This window comes from Triticum aestivum, chromosome 7A (assembly GCF_018294505.1).
Source record: "Triticum aestivum cultivar Chinese Spring chromosome 7A, IWGSC CS RefSeq v2.1, whole genome shotgun sequence".
NCBI classification, from domain to species: Eukaryota; Viridiplantae; Streptophyta; class Magnoliopsida; order Poales; family Poaceae; genus Triticum; species Triticum aestivum.
Window position 1 is genome coordinate 617132552 of NC_057812.1, and position 13626 is coordinate 617146177.

Consider the following 13626-nt stretch of genomic DNA (forward strand, 5'->3'; position numbering starts at 1 on the left):
CTCCTCGCCGGCTCCATCGTTGCCGACCGCGCCTCATCCCCGCGACCCCGCCGCCGCTCGTCGCCGGCCGGCCACCGCCCGGTTCTGGCCGAGACCGACCCGGCCCCGCCGTCCCCGACCCCTGCCGGCGCCTCCCCGAGCCTCTCCGGCGTCTGCAGCAGCTCCGGCGAGGAACTCCGGCGAACCTCGTCAACCACGCCGCCCAGATCCAGATCCAGTTTTCTAGGGTTGACCCCGTTTTTCCCTAAGTCCCTAATATTTTCAAGCTCTGTTCATCTCATCATAACTCATCATCTGTAGCTCCGTTTTGCGCGTGTGATATATCAAATTGAATTGTTCACCTAGATGTCCTCTTATTTTTTTCCATTGCACCATGCTTATTTGAGTCCATCTTGATGCCCAAATCCTGGGTGCAAGAGTGCTATAAAATGTTAGTTCATGTTTCTTATCACATTATGAGCATTTGTCATTTTTCCCATGATTATTGTGTGCTGCATATGGACTTGAGCTCTACATGTGTTTTGGGCTATGCCATGCCATCTTTACAGAGGTGTATGCCATGTATTTTTGTGATCAATGTGGTGACTAGCACATGTATGCAAAGTAGCTCTCATGACATTGCTGATTTCAGGGACTTAGAATTCTACTAAGTCATTTCTCTGCTGTTATTTTAATGCCATGTATTCATGTTGCTACAGAGAGATCCATGCTTCTTTTGAGTATGTTCAGTAAGGATGATTTGGACATATGGTTATGTTCTATCCATCCATGTCCTTGTTTGCATTTATGGAGTGCCCTAGCATGACTAAATCTTGCTCTACTTTTGCTATAAAATGTTCCTGGCAGATTGTTTACGTGTTAATTGATTTTTGCCAAGGTCGTTGTAGTTGATCCATGCATGCTATGAGTTTGTTCTTGCTTTGGTTAGCTTCATGAACTTATCTTCTTGCTGTTAGTATGCTTAGTTTGTCATGCAATGCCTTGTGATCAGTGCATCGAGCTCGCAAACATGCCTTCATAATTCTGTTGATGCCATGTCCAGTTTTCCGCTAAGTCTGAATCTATTAACGAAACTTGCTATGTTTACATGGGTGCCATCATATCTTCTGATCCTTTTTGGCTTATGGTCAGTAAGAGACTTTTGTTATATGCTTTGAGTAGATTCATGCCATGCCTTGTATTGCTATGTTATGATCCTGTAGCATGTTGTTATCTTGCTCTAAACATTGCTTCCTGATGTTAATTCCTGGCATGTTGTTATTTTTCTCTAAGTCTGTGAAGTTGATATCTTTTGCACTTTTGCCATGCTTGTTTGAACCTGCTCTTGTGTGATTTAGTCGTAGCTCAGTGTTAATCTTTTGTCAAGCATCTTGAGTAGATCACTGCCATGTTCTTTGTTGCAATGTTCGAGTGCAGTAGCTTAGTTCCTTGTTGCATTTTATATGGCATCGTGTTGTTAATCGCGGAATAGTGCCATTATTGTTTTGCTTGCCATTTGCAAACCGTGCATCCATTTCCGGTGATCTTTATATCGATTTCGACCGAAATCAACTAATCTTTCCAGCGGCGCACTTGGTTTGCCAAGTTGAGGCCTGGTTCAATCTTTTCCTTCCGGAGCATGCATATGCATTGCATAGCACATCCCGCATATCATGCCATGTTTTGCATCATGTTGCTTGCGCATTGCATCGTGGTTGATTGTGTTTTCCTTTGCTTATGTTCTTGCCTTGGGTAGAGCCAAGAGACGAGTTCGTGTTCGAGGAACCCGTTGAGTATGCTTATGAGAATCAAGCTTACGTCAACTCGGAGAACTTTGCAGGCAAGATGACCATACCATCGAAATCACTTCTATCTTTGCTTGCTAGTTGCTCGCTCTATTGCTATGTTGCGATACCTACCACATGCTTTATCATGCCTCCCATATTGCCATGTCAAACCGCTAACCCACCTTTTCCTAGCAAACCGTTGTTTGGCTATGTTACCGCTTTGCTCAGCCCCTCTTATAGCGTTGCTAGTTGCAGGTGAAGATGGAGTTTGTTCCTTGTTGGAACATGATTATTGTTGGGATATCATTATTATATCTTGTTTACTTTAAATCACCTATATACTTGGTAAAGGGTGGAAGGTTCGGCCTTATGCCTGGTGTTTTGTTCCACTCTTGCTGCCCTAGTTTTCGTCATACCGGTGTTATGTTCCTTGATTTTGCGTTCCTTACGCGGTTGGGTTATAATGGGAACCCCTTGACAGTTCGCCTTGAATAAAACTCCTGCAGCAAGGCCCAACCTTGGTTTTACCATTTGCCACCTAAGCCTTTTTCCCTTGGGTTCCACGGACTCAAGGGTCATCTTTATTTTAAACCTCGGGGCCAGTGCTCCTCTGAGTGTTGGTCCAAAACTAGAGCCCCTTGGAGCGCCACCTCAGGGAAACTTGAGGGTTGGTTTTAGTTGTACGGATTGCTTATCTGGTGTGCCCTGAGAACGAGATATGTGCAGCTCCTATCGGGATTTGTCGGCACATTCGGGTGGCTTTGCTAGTATTGTTTTACCACTGTCGAGATGTCTTGTAGCCGGGATTCCGAGTTTGATCGGGTCTTCCTGGAAGAAGGAATATCCTTCGTTGACCGTGAGAGCTTGTGATGGGCTAAGTTGGGACACCCCTGCAGGGTTTTGAACTTTCGAAAGCCGTGCCTGTGGTTATGGGTAGATGGGAATTTGTTAATATCCGGTTGTAGAAAACTTGAAACTTAACTTAATTAAAATGAATCAACAGTGTGTGTAGCCGTGATGGTCTCTTTTCGGCGGAGTCCGGGAAGAGAACACGGTCTCGTGTTATGCTTGAACATAAGTAGTTTCAGGATCACTTCTTGATCATGATAGTTTATCGACCATGCTTTGCTTCTCTTCTCGCTCTCATTTGCGTAAGTTAGCCACCATATATGCTTTTGCTTACTGCAGCTCCACCTCACTACTTTTTCCTACCCATAAGCTTAAATAGTCTTGATCACGAGAGTGTGAGATTGTTGAGTCCCCGTGACTCACAGATTACTTCCAAAACCAGATGCAGGTGCCGATGATGCCAGTGCAGGGGACGCAACCGAACTCAAGTGGGAATTCAACGAGGATTCAGGACGTTATTATGTTTCCTTTCCAGACGATCAGTAGTGGAGCCCAGTTGGGGCGATCGGGGATCTATGCATTTGGGGTTGTCTTTATTTTGGTTCCGTAGTCGGACCATGATTGTATTATGGATGATGTAATGCTATATTTATGTATTGCGTGAAGTGGCGATTGTAAGCCAACTCTTTATCTATTTCTTACTCAGTACATGGGATGTGTAAAGATTACCCCTCTTGCGGCATGCCTACTATGCGGCTATGCCTCTAAGTCGTGCTCCGACACGTGGGAGATATAGCTGCATCGTGGGTGTTACATGCATCCCAGTTATCAGTCTGTACTTGCAGAATTCTCTCGTTTATTGAGCATGTGTATTGTTTTTTCAGGTCGAGCAAGTTTCAACTGGGTTGCAGACTGCCCAGGCTTGGTTTTGTTTTTAACAGGCCCAGTCCATGATGACAACGGGGCACAAAGATCCAGCAGGTATCTACTGGCCTCTGGCCCGCCAGCGTTAGTTATATTTTGTCTTACAACATCTGCAGGCACTTTTTTTACTGAATCAAACACACAGTCCAGTTCTATTTTCCTCTTGAAACGCATGTCCTACATCCATTTTCTAATCTCTACCTATAGTTTTACTAGTTCACATACACGTATCATTATATTGAAAATACATAAAATTCCCTTTTCATATTTACATCCTTATTTTTGTTGTTGTTTCCCCTCCCAGTGCTGATTTTTTTACCACTGGTTTTTCCTTAAACCAACTGAATTGTCCCACGTCTTATTTGCTTACAAAAACAAAAGGATTTTTTTGGCAAATCAATAAGTTCTTAAAAATGTTTATCATTTCGGGATTACAAAAGTTCAGACTCCACCGAAATATGCAAAATAAGGTTGAACTTTTTAACCGTGGTCCTGGGCAGAAAATGGGCTGTTACTTAAGAATTAGCAAATGGGCTGCAAATTATTAAAAAATAGCAAATGGGCTCTATGTTGTCTGCCACAGATTTGGAGGCTGACTTGAGGGCCTACTAAGTTCATGCATACACAAGTTTTATCAAAAAAGAAACTTAGTCAACAATCAACTCTACCAGCGTCAGACCGTTGGTTGTCAATCTAACGGCAATCATGCTTCTTCAGTCTCTGATCTTCCTGCCCTAGCTGCCCAAACCAGCGCCATCAGAACCGCCTGCTCCCACCTCCCGTGGACGGCTGTGCTGCCGGGCAGGCCTCACGGCCCCATAATATACTCGCACCCTGGCCTGTCTATCCCTCTACTCACCCACACCTCCTGTTATTTTCCAGCGACGGCAGCCGAACCAGCCAACCCTCATACTCTCCACCGTGTGGGCAGCCACTGCCGTGTCTTCCCCGGCTCTATGTCGTTCCCTTCGTAGACCTCGCTATCGTCCACCGCCCTGGTGCTCTCGGCACGGCGTGGTCAACATGGTCAAAGAACGACATCCATCGGAAGTGGACTGTACGTGGAGAGGCTGACAGCTGGGTCCATGGCCGCACACAAGGAAATGCCTCCTTATTACGTGAAAAATAATGATTCCTCCACCTGACATCTGGGACCCACCGGAAGGGCCTTTGTATTTCACGAAAAAAAAGTTCCCTCCGCTGACAGGTCGGACCCACCAACTATATGTCAGGACCCCGATTCCAAGTCACATCGATCTAGCCGGTAACACCTCATATCACCTTGTGGCTTCACGCACGGTATCCCCACGGGTGTCGCCTTACCAAGGCCCGGGACCGTTTGCGCCTTTTGGCTCACGTATATAATAGTGCCGCTAGCATCGATATGACAGAGAACCCGGGCCGACATGGCTAGTCGTGAACCCAAATCGGCACTAACCTATGGGGATAGGCATACATGAATCACATCGAGCATGTCGGTCAGCAGCGTGTGAATCCGGGCTGTAGCACTGGGCTAACAGGACTCCGGGAACCCAGGCTGTAGCAGGCTAGGAAGGACTCCGGATGTCACCGCGTGACATTTCCCCGAAGGGACAGACACAGGAACGACGTGAAACACATGTCGGCCAGTCAAGTGTCCTGAGCAGTAGTGCTGGGCTAACAGGACTCCGGTGAACCGGGCTGTAGCGGACTACTATGGCTCATGGAAGCACTAGTATACATTTCCCCATAAGAGAGGCTGCCAAGGATAAACAACTAGATTGTCGGATCCCACACATACCAAGCATTTCAATCATACACACAATATGCTCGATATGTGTAAATACAACCTGGCATCACAACATAACTCTACAACTCAAGTATTTATTCATTAGGCTCCGAGGAGCGAGATATTACAAACATGGGTCTCATGACCCAACAATCATAGCATACAAATTAAAGCACATGCGGAAGCTTAACATGTCTGAGTACAGACATCTACAAATGAAAAAGGCTAAGAAGCCTGACTATCTACCAGATCCTGCCGAGGGCACAAGATCGTAGCTGAGGTATCAAGCTAAACGTCAAAGTCCACACGAAACTACTAGCGAGACTGAAGTCTCTCTCTGCAAAACATAAATTAAGCAAACGTGAGTACAAAAGTACTCAGCAAGGTTTACCACTACAAGGATCCGGGTCTATTACAACAAAATCATTTGTTGCAATACATGATGTTTCGTGGCGATAAGTACCTATTGCCACAAAACGACATTCGTTGGCAGCCGTTGCGACTGGACACATGGTAATAGGTTATTTCCACGAAAAAGCAATTGTGGCAATAAAGCATGCTATTGCAACATCCATGCGGGAAGTTGCCACCTGTTTTCCCATGGCAACACTCACCTAATGGCACAATTTGGTTTGTGGAGATAGCTTTAATGCAACATGTAACGAATCGCGGCAACCGATATCTCGTAGCAATAGACACTTGTGGCAACAACCTATGGCAACGACGGCCGTTTCGTGGCGCACTACTCTTCCATGGCAAAAGTCAATTGTGGCAATAAACTATGACCACAATCCTTGTTTTTGTGGCATTTGGCTAGTTGCCACGACCCACCACACTTGTGGCAATAAACTATGGCAACAATCCTTTTTTTCCTGGCATTAGACATGTTGCCACGACCCACTGCACTTGTGGCATTAACTTATGGCAACAAATATTCTAGTCGTCGTAACAAGAAACTGCGACATACTTGTTTTGGTGGTGATAAATAGGTATCACAACAGGTAAAATCTTTGTAGCAAGTAACTATTGCAACAATTTAAACTTTTCATGGCAATACTCTATTTCAACAAAACTTACTTTGGTGGCGCCAAACGGTTATTGCATCATGCAAAAAATAGTGGTGCCAAACTATTGCGACAATATAAAGTGCTCTGCTGCAGCATCCTTGTGCAACAAAACAGGTAGGCATAGCGACTAAGATATGATGCAACACTATATTTGTAGTGGTGCTAGCATGTGGCAACCAAAAGTGTGTTCTGGTAACAGCCTATTGCAACCGTAAAAAAAATACAGGCTTTCAATTACAATATTCAAAACCATACGTATAATATGTAAATTCATAATTATGATAGCAAATATCAATCAAATGAAACTCAAATGTAATTTAGCCATCCTAATTAACTGCGAAGACTAAACTGTCCGTGATCTAGAGTCCAGACCAACTAGTTCTTTGGATCCTGCAATCAAGAAATAAAAAAATTCTAGTTAATGAGTTGAACATAACATACAACATACAATTATTCCAGCCCCGTTGTTAAAAATAACTATCACCAAACTAACTGGACTAATACCGTGTCATCAAGCATGTAATTCAGGGATCAGAATGATTATACAAGTGTAAATGTGTAAAGCATAAGCACAAGTACATCTACTAAAAGCTTCTCCTTCGAGAAAAAACATTGCTTTATAACTTAACGGTGCTGGGCCGAATCACCCAAAGCACAGGCAGCCACAAGGGCCGGTACACCGGCCTCCCATTCCTCATAGTTGTTAGGTCCATACATCCTGCGAAGACTAGTAAGCTCATGAGCAACAGAGTTTGCCAAGCGACGACATACATTTATTTCATAATAAGAAAACCATAATTTGAGTTGGTACTTGGTATCCTCAACAACAGCAGCATATGCCGACGAGTCCACCTTATTGATATTCAGTGTTCCCACCAAGAGTTGCGAGTCCATTTAAAAAACGACCCTCACGACCCACATATCAGGGGCAAGAGATATTGCATGGGACATTGCAATGGAGTCAGCAGCGAAGGCATCACGCCCATGCTCATGACATCCTGCTTGTGCATACAGAACAATTATACAAGTGTAAATGTGTAAAGCAATTTAACCCACACCAAGATTCTATGCATTATAGCAAATGCTAAACAATTTACCAGATCCAATTGCCCGTGAAGACATCGTGGAAGGTAACTAGCGGGAAGGTTAAATATAGGCTATTTTTTGGTGGGAACAAAGACCCTAATACTATTATGTATGCATCCCTATTGTCTTGTCTTGTGATGCAGCTAGTGATGCTATTGACTAATGCAGCTACTAATGCAGCTGTTATGTTTTTTTAACAGGACTGGCTTTACGGAGATAAGGCAAAAATGACACGAGATAAGAGCTGGATGGACAGGGAAAGAGATTTTGTTGAGTGGCAAACTGGAATGAAGGATTTCTTGAATTTTGCTTTTGATGGTGCTCACCCAGCCTCAACAGCACAATGCCCATGTAGGAGATGTTTCTATATTGTTCAGAAAAAGAAAAGGGATGTTCCTAAACTTTTTTGATGGTTACCTACAAGTAGTATCTCTCCTGAAGTTTAATCTGATGTGAAATAGGTTCAAACAAGGCACCCCTGTATAGTGTCATCTGTTGTGGCAAATGGGAACAGAAGCTAGTGCCCACCACTAACAGTTTGGTGATGAAGAGAAGAGAAGAGTAGTTGATGTTCTTTTAGTGATGTTGCTATTTTGACAGTGATGCTATGTACAAACTATTGCTATGAACCTGTGGTCTTTTAGTGTTGTCGCTATTTTCATTACTTTGCCATCAACTTATGGTCTTTTGTGTGAACAATCTTTACAAGTATGGCTATGGAAACTTGTGTGTTGTCATGTTGAAACATGAGTTATATATCTCGCTGAGATGATTTCTTATATCCTACTAAAATCTTATGGCATATGTCCTTATATATATCTTGATGTAATGGTGTTGATCTGCTGATGAATTCTTGCTGGAAATTAGGCTGGGATACAGCTGTTATGTTGCTCAATTGGTGGCTGAAGAGCTATTTAAATGGAGCCTGGGAGTGTTTAAAACACCTAGTACGCAGCCTTGATCAATTTCTCTGTTTAACACATAATTTTATATGGAATCTCATTTTTTATTAACACCACACATAAATACATACAATCACATCAAGAAAGATATAGAAAAATTAGGAAGAGAATGTGAGGATTTGTTGCCCAGTGCTCACCACTCACCTTTGTGAGAAGGGCACTGAGCTTGCCATCTTTTTGGTGTCGAGGACGACGTTGCTACTGGACAGTGGCGGATCCAGGACCCAGGCCGGGGGGGCTGGGCCTGGGTCGTGGTGATGAATTACTTCATTGATTGCAGCAAATTGCGCACTGTAGAGGCACTGTAGCAGACTGGGCCCTGGGTCCGCCCCTACTACCGGAGGAGGCCAGTAGGGAGAGTGGAGGAGACCCTGGTGGTGCAATAAACCCTAAAGTGAAGGGCGTCCGCGAGTGTGGAACGCTTCGCACGCGCGTAAGCTAGCGTTCCTCCAAGTTGTGGTGCCACCGATGTCCAGTTTGCAAGATATGTGACTAAAATGCAACTTAGGTGCAAGTTGTGATACCTAATGTGTTAATACCTCTATAAACTAGTACGCCCCTTTAATGAGATCCTGAGAAATAGTATAATAAATAAAGGAAAAAATCAGGAGCACTATAGAGAATATTGTTGCAATATCCTGCTCCTTTTTGGCAACACTAGAGGATTGTTGCATCATGTTGTACATATTACCATGGATGTTGTATTTGTTTCAATATGTAATAGTTATTGCAAAACAATGAAGGTGAGGCAAAAAGTCACCCTATTACAACCGATACGTGCTTTGTTGCAATATGAAGCCATGTTTTTTGCAACAGTATCTATGACTAGCGCCACATGTCAGAATTGTTGCAATATATGTCTAAATATTACCACAAAGATGTACTTTGTTGCAATATCTAGCCTTTATTGCAACAAGATGACCAAGTCACGCAACGGGACGGAACTGTCGCAATATCACTACCATATTACAACGCCGATGCATCTTGTGGCAATACAGGGCTTCTATTGCAACAAAACGAGTACTTAGGGCAATGAAACAAAATTGTGGCAATATGTAGAGCCTATTACCACAAATTGGAAGTTTGTGGTAATATAGCTTTTTATTGCAACAAAAGATAGTTGTAGCAATAATTTTTGTTGCAATAGACCGGAATCCTTGTATACATGAGAACTAACTACATATGCATTGCTATCAACAGAGGGGGGTGGTGGAGTTTAACTGCAGCAAGCCATCTTTGACTCAGTGGCTAACCTGAACTATGACTGCAAGCAAATCTTTTGAGGTGGCGCACATGAGTCCACATATTCACCATTCAATACACCACTATGGATTTGCTCTCGTCTCCCTATGAGAAGGCCATTCATAGCACTCACACTTATCTTGCGAGTTTTAGAGTATCCACTTTCACTTATCTATGAACTGTTATAAGCAACCCAGAAGTCCTTTACCGCGGACACGGCTATTCGAATAGATCATTTATAACCCTGCAGGGGTGTACCTCTTCACACATGCTCTCGCCACTTACCACCATGTACACGTCATGTATCTCGACAACCTTCAAGCGAAAGCATGGCGAGGGAGTCGGCCATGACATGACTAACCACACAAGTCTCTAGTCCAGGTTTATCGCCTATTCGGGTTCCATACGCGAGGAGATCCGGACGGAGTTTCGCTCACAGCCCCAAACGATGTGTGCAGGGTTCCCGAGACACCAAACGGGCGCCTGGTACAACTTGCCACGGTGTATCTACCGCATCATAGCCCACCCCTAGGGTCAGCGCTATGCACGACCGCCAACACATATCCTACAAACACTAGAAACTAGTTGCAACTCCTAGACAGAGGACAAGGGCAGTTAATAAGTCGAGATGGTCCATTGGTTTAGGGCCCAATGCGTGGTAGTAGCTGGTCATGGATCACAAACACAGAACTCAGTTCCTAAGAATGGTTTCAATGAGACAACCCACCATGTACTCCTATATGGCCTCTCACCGCTACCTTTACCAAATCGTGTTCACACACTTAGCTCACATACAGTATGACATGTTCATCACTGTTCCAATTCATCCCCGATGAATCAGACCTGACACAACTCTAAGCAATAGGAGGCATGACAAACAAGCATGAATGAGTAGGCACATCAGGTCTCAAACAACTCCTACTCATGCTAGTGGGTTTCATCTATTTACTGTGGCAATGACAGGTCATGCAGAGGATAAGGGTTCAACTACCGCAGCAAGTAACAGTTGAATCGTTGTTGTCCTAATGCAGTAAAAGAGAGTAGGAGCGAGAGAGTGGGACTGTATCGGAATGAACAAGGGGGTTTTGCTTGCCTGGCACTTCTGAAGATAGTAATAGCTCTTCATCGGTGTCATCGAACTCATCGTCGGAACCACATTTACTGAGAGGGAACAATACCGGCAAACAAGGAAGAAACACAATCAATGCAATGCAACAATATGATGCATGCTCATGACATGGCAAAATGAGTGTGTTTTGGCTAATGCAACTTAGAACAGATTGGTTTGAGTTCATTTGAATCTAGGATTCAAATGCAAACCCAAAATAAGAGGTCATATTAGTGCATTAACTTGTTTCACCTAAAAAGCAAGGTTGAAGTGTTCTAACATGCATGAAGACAGCATAAATGGATAGATTGGATTTTTCTGGTAATTTTTCATATATAAATTATTTCATTTGGAGTTATAGATTAATTTCTATGATTTTTTGAAGTTTTAACTATTTCTAGAATTTCTAATTATTTTCTAATTTATTTTAATTCCAGAAAAAGCTTTACTGCGTCAGCACTACGTCACCGTGACGCCAACAGGTCAACTGACCCGGTCCAGGTCAAACCTGACCAGTGGGGTCGACACGTCAGTGACACAATTAACTAACAGGGTTAATTAAATCTAACTAATCAAATTAACAGCCACTGGGCCCACTATTAGTGTTAGCGGGGGTAATTAGTCCTAAACTAATCTAGTCAAGGGCGGGCCCACGTGTGTTGACCCCAGGGAGGTCAAACCCCGGGTAGAACAGGTCAAACCTGCCGGCGACTCGACGCCGGCGAGGCCAAACACGGCGGCGAGACTCGAAAATCTTCCTCCGGTGACTAAATCAACGGCGAAGCCCATCTACGAGTAGCTGGAGCTCACGCGCGTCAAGTGGCACAGGCGGTTGGGTGCGGGGAGGCCGGAAACGACGCCGGCGAGCTTGGCAGCGGCGGCCGGAGTTCGGGCGACCACGGGTTCGATGCTGCAGAGAGTGAGCGGGCTAGTTTTTGTGCTAGGAATGCTCTACGGGGCACTATGAACGCGTTGAGCTCGCCGGGGTGACCAAATGGTCACCGGAGCTACGCCGACGGCGAGCTTAGGCGGAAACTTGCTACGGCCATCAGCGAAACGACGGCTACGGCGAGCGGCAAGCCACAGGGTTAGGGGGAAACGTGCAGGAGCTCACGGTGGGTTGGATGCGGTAGAAGGCAAGCTCAGGGAGGCGGAGACGGCGACGAATCAACCGGCGAGGTCCGGTGAGCAGATGCGATGGTGACGAGCTCGAAGACGACGGCATGGTGATCCTCAGCTTGCGTGGCTTGGCGAGGAGGAAGAGGGGGACCAGGCGGAGCCTCTTGGGCTGCTCAGGGCGACACGGGAGTGGCGGTGGCTACGCAGGCAGTGAACGGCAGCGACAGACGCGCTCGGCCTCGGAAGAGATAGCGAGAGCAGAGGATAGGAGGGCCACGGGGAAGAGTGAGAGGGGTCAGGGGGTTCGGCGTGATGCGTGGCATCGTCCAGACGCGTCGGGGCATCGGCGGAAGCAGGAGGTGGTCGAGCGTGCGCTGGCATGTGGCGGACACACGCCTCGCGTCCTTCTGGCGCGAGGTGGGAGACGACTGGCAGCGGTTGTGGGCTTGGCCAGCTGCTGGGCTGCATAGTACTAGCCTCTGGGCTGTAGGTAAGCGTCAGGTGAGTGTCTTTCCTTTCTCTTTTCTTTCAGTTTTCTATTTGTTTGCCTCTGTTTTGAGCTTAGGAAAAATACCAAGGCATTTCCTAAAATCATGAAAATATTCATGGACACTTTCTGAATTATTTCAGTGGCCCAAAAATAGTTCCAACATTATTTGAACATTTAAATTATTTATAGTATTTTAAATGCCCAAAGTCAAATACAATAAGATTTAATTCAAAAATCCAGAATGGCCTAGAAATATGTGCACGATGTTTTTGGCAGGGTTTTTCACCTTTAACAAAAATCATGAACTTTTCTAAAGGGCATTTGGGATCATTGAAAATATTTTTATTGAACCTAGTTGAATTCATTTGGTGCTAGGGTTTCACCAATCCCCACTTCAAGTTTCATGAAATTTAACATGATGCATGGATGCAAGCAAAGTCAAGCAAGGGCTGAACTGGGGCTATGACAGCTCACCCCCACTAAACAAGAATCCCGTCCCGAGATTCAAGCATAGGGTAAGGTGAAGGGGGGAACACAAGCTAACATAACTTCCAAGATCCAACTGTCCTTCTCGAAGATGTTGATTCATTGCATCATCTTGATCTTGACATCTTTGCCTTCGAGATTTTCATCCGGTTATGGCAATGGAAGAGAGGAAAACTCTATAGGATATGATCTTCACAAAGATCGAGCGAGTCATGACCAACTCATGGAATGAGATGTTGGAGCATCTCTTGAGCTGAGACACAACACATACATCCAAGTGATGGAGGGAATTAGAAGACGAGGGTTTCAATTTGGTCGGCAACAATACCACGCTTAGAAACATAGTGGATGGTGTCAAGGTGGCGAGGAAATAATTGCCATGATCCCGTAACGGGGCACCTTGGAAAAGGTGACTCGTTGGACTGTTCCCTTAAGTGGCAAAAAGAATTACTTTTGATCCATAGATCATTGAAACTCTTCATACCAACTTAAGGCAAATTACAATTGATCGTCTGGAAGAGTTCGAAGGAGTGGCATACTCAGACTAGGATGGATGATGTGGATTACCTTGTTGAAGACAACACAATGGATGATTTTTCTTATCATCGGAAATGGATGGGACCCATGGTAGGACCACTTTTGAAGGTGATCCTGTCCAGGAATTACCGAGAAGGGTAGTCCAAGGTTGAATGGCACAATGGCGGTGCAAGCTAGGAACAAAATGCAAATGCTGGGAATGATTCTGTAACTGGGAATAAC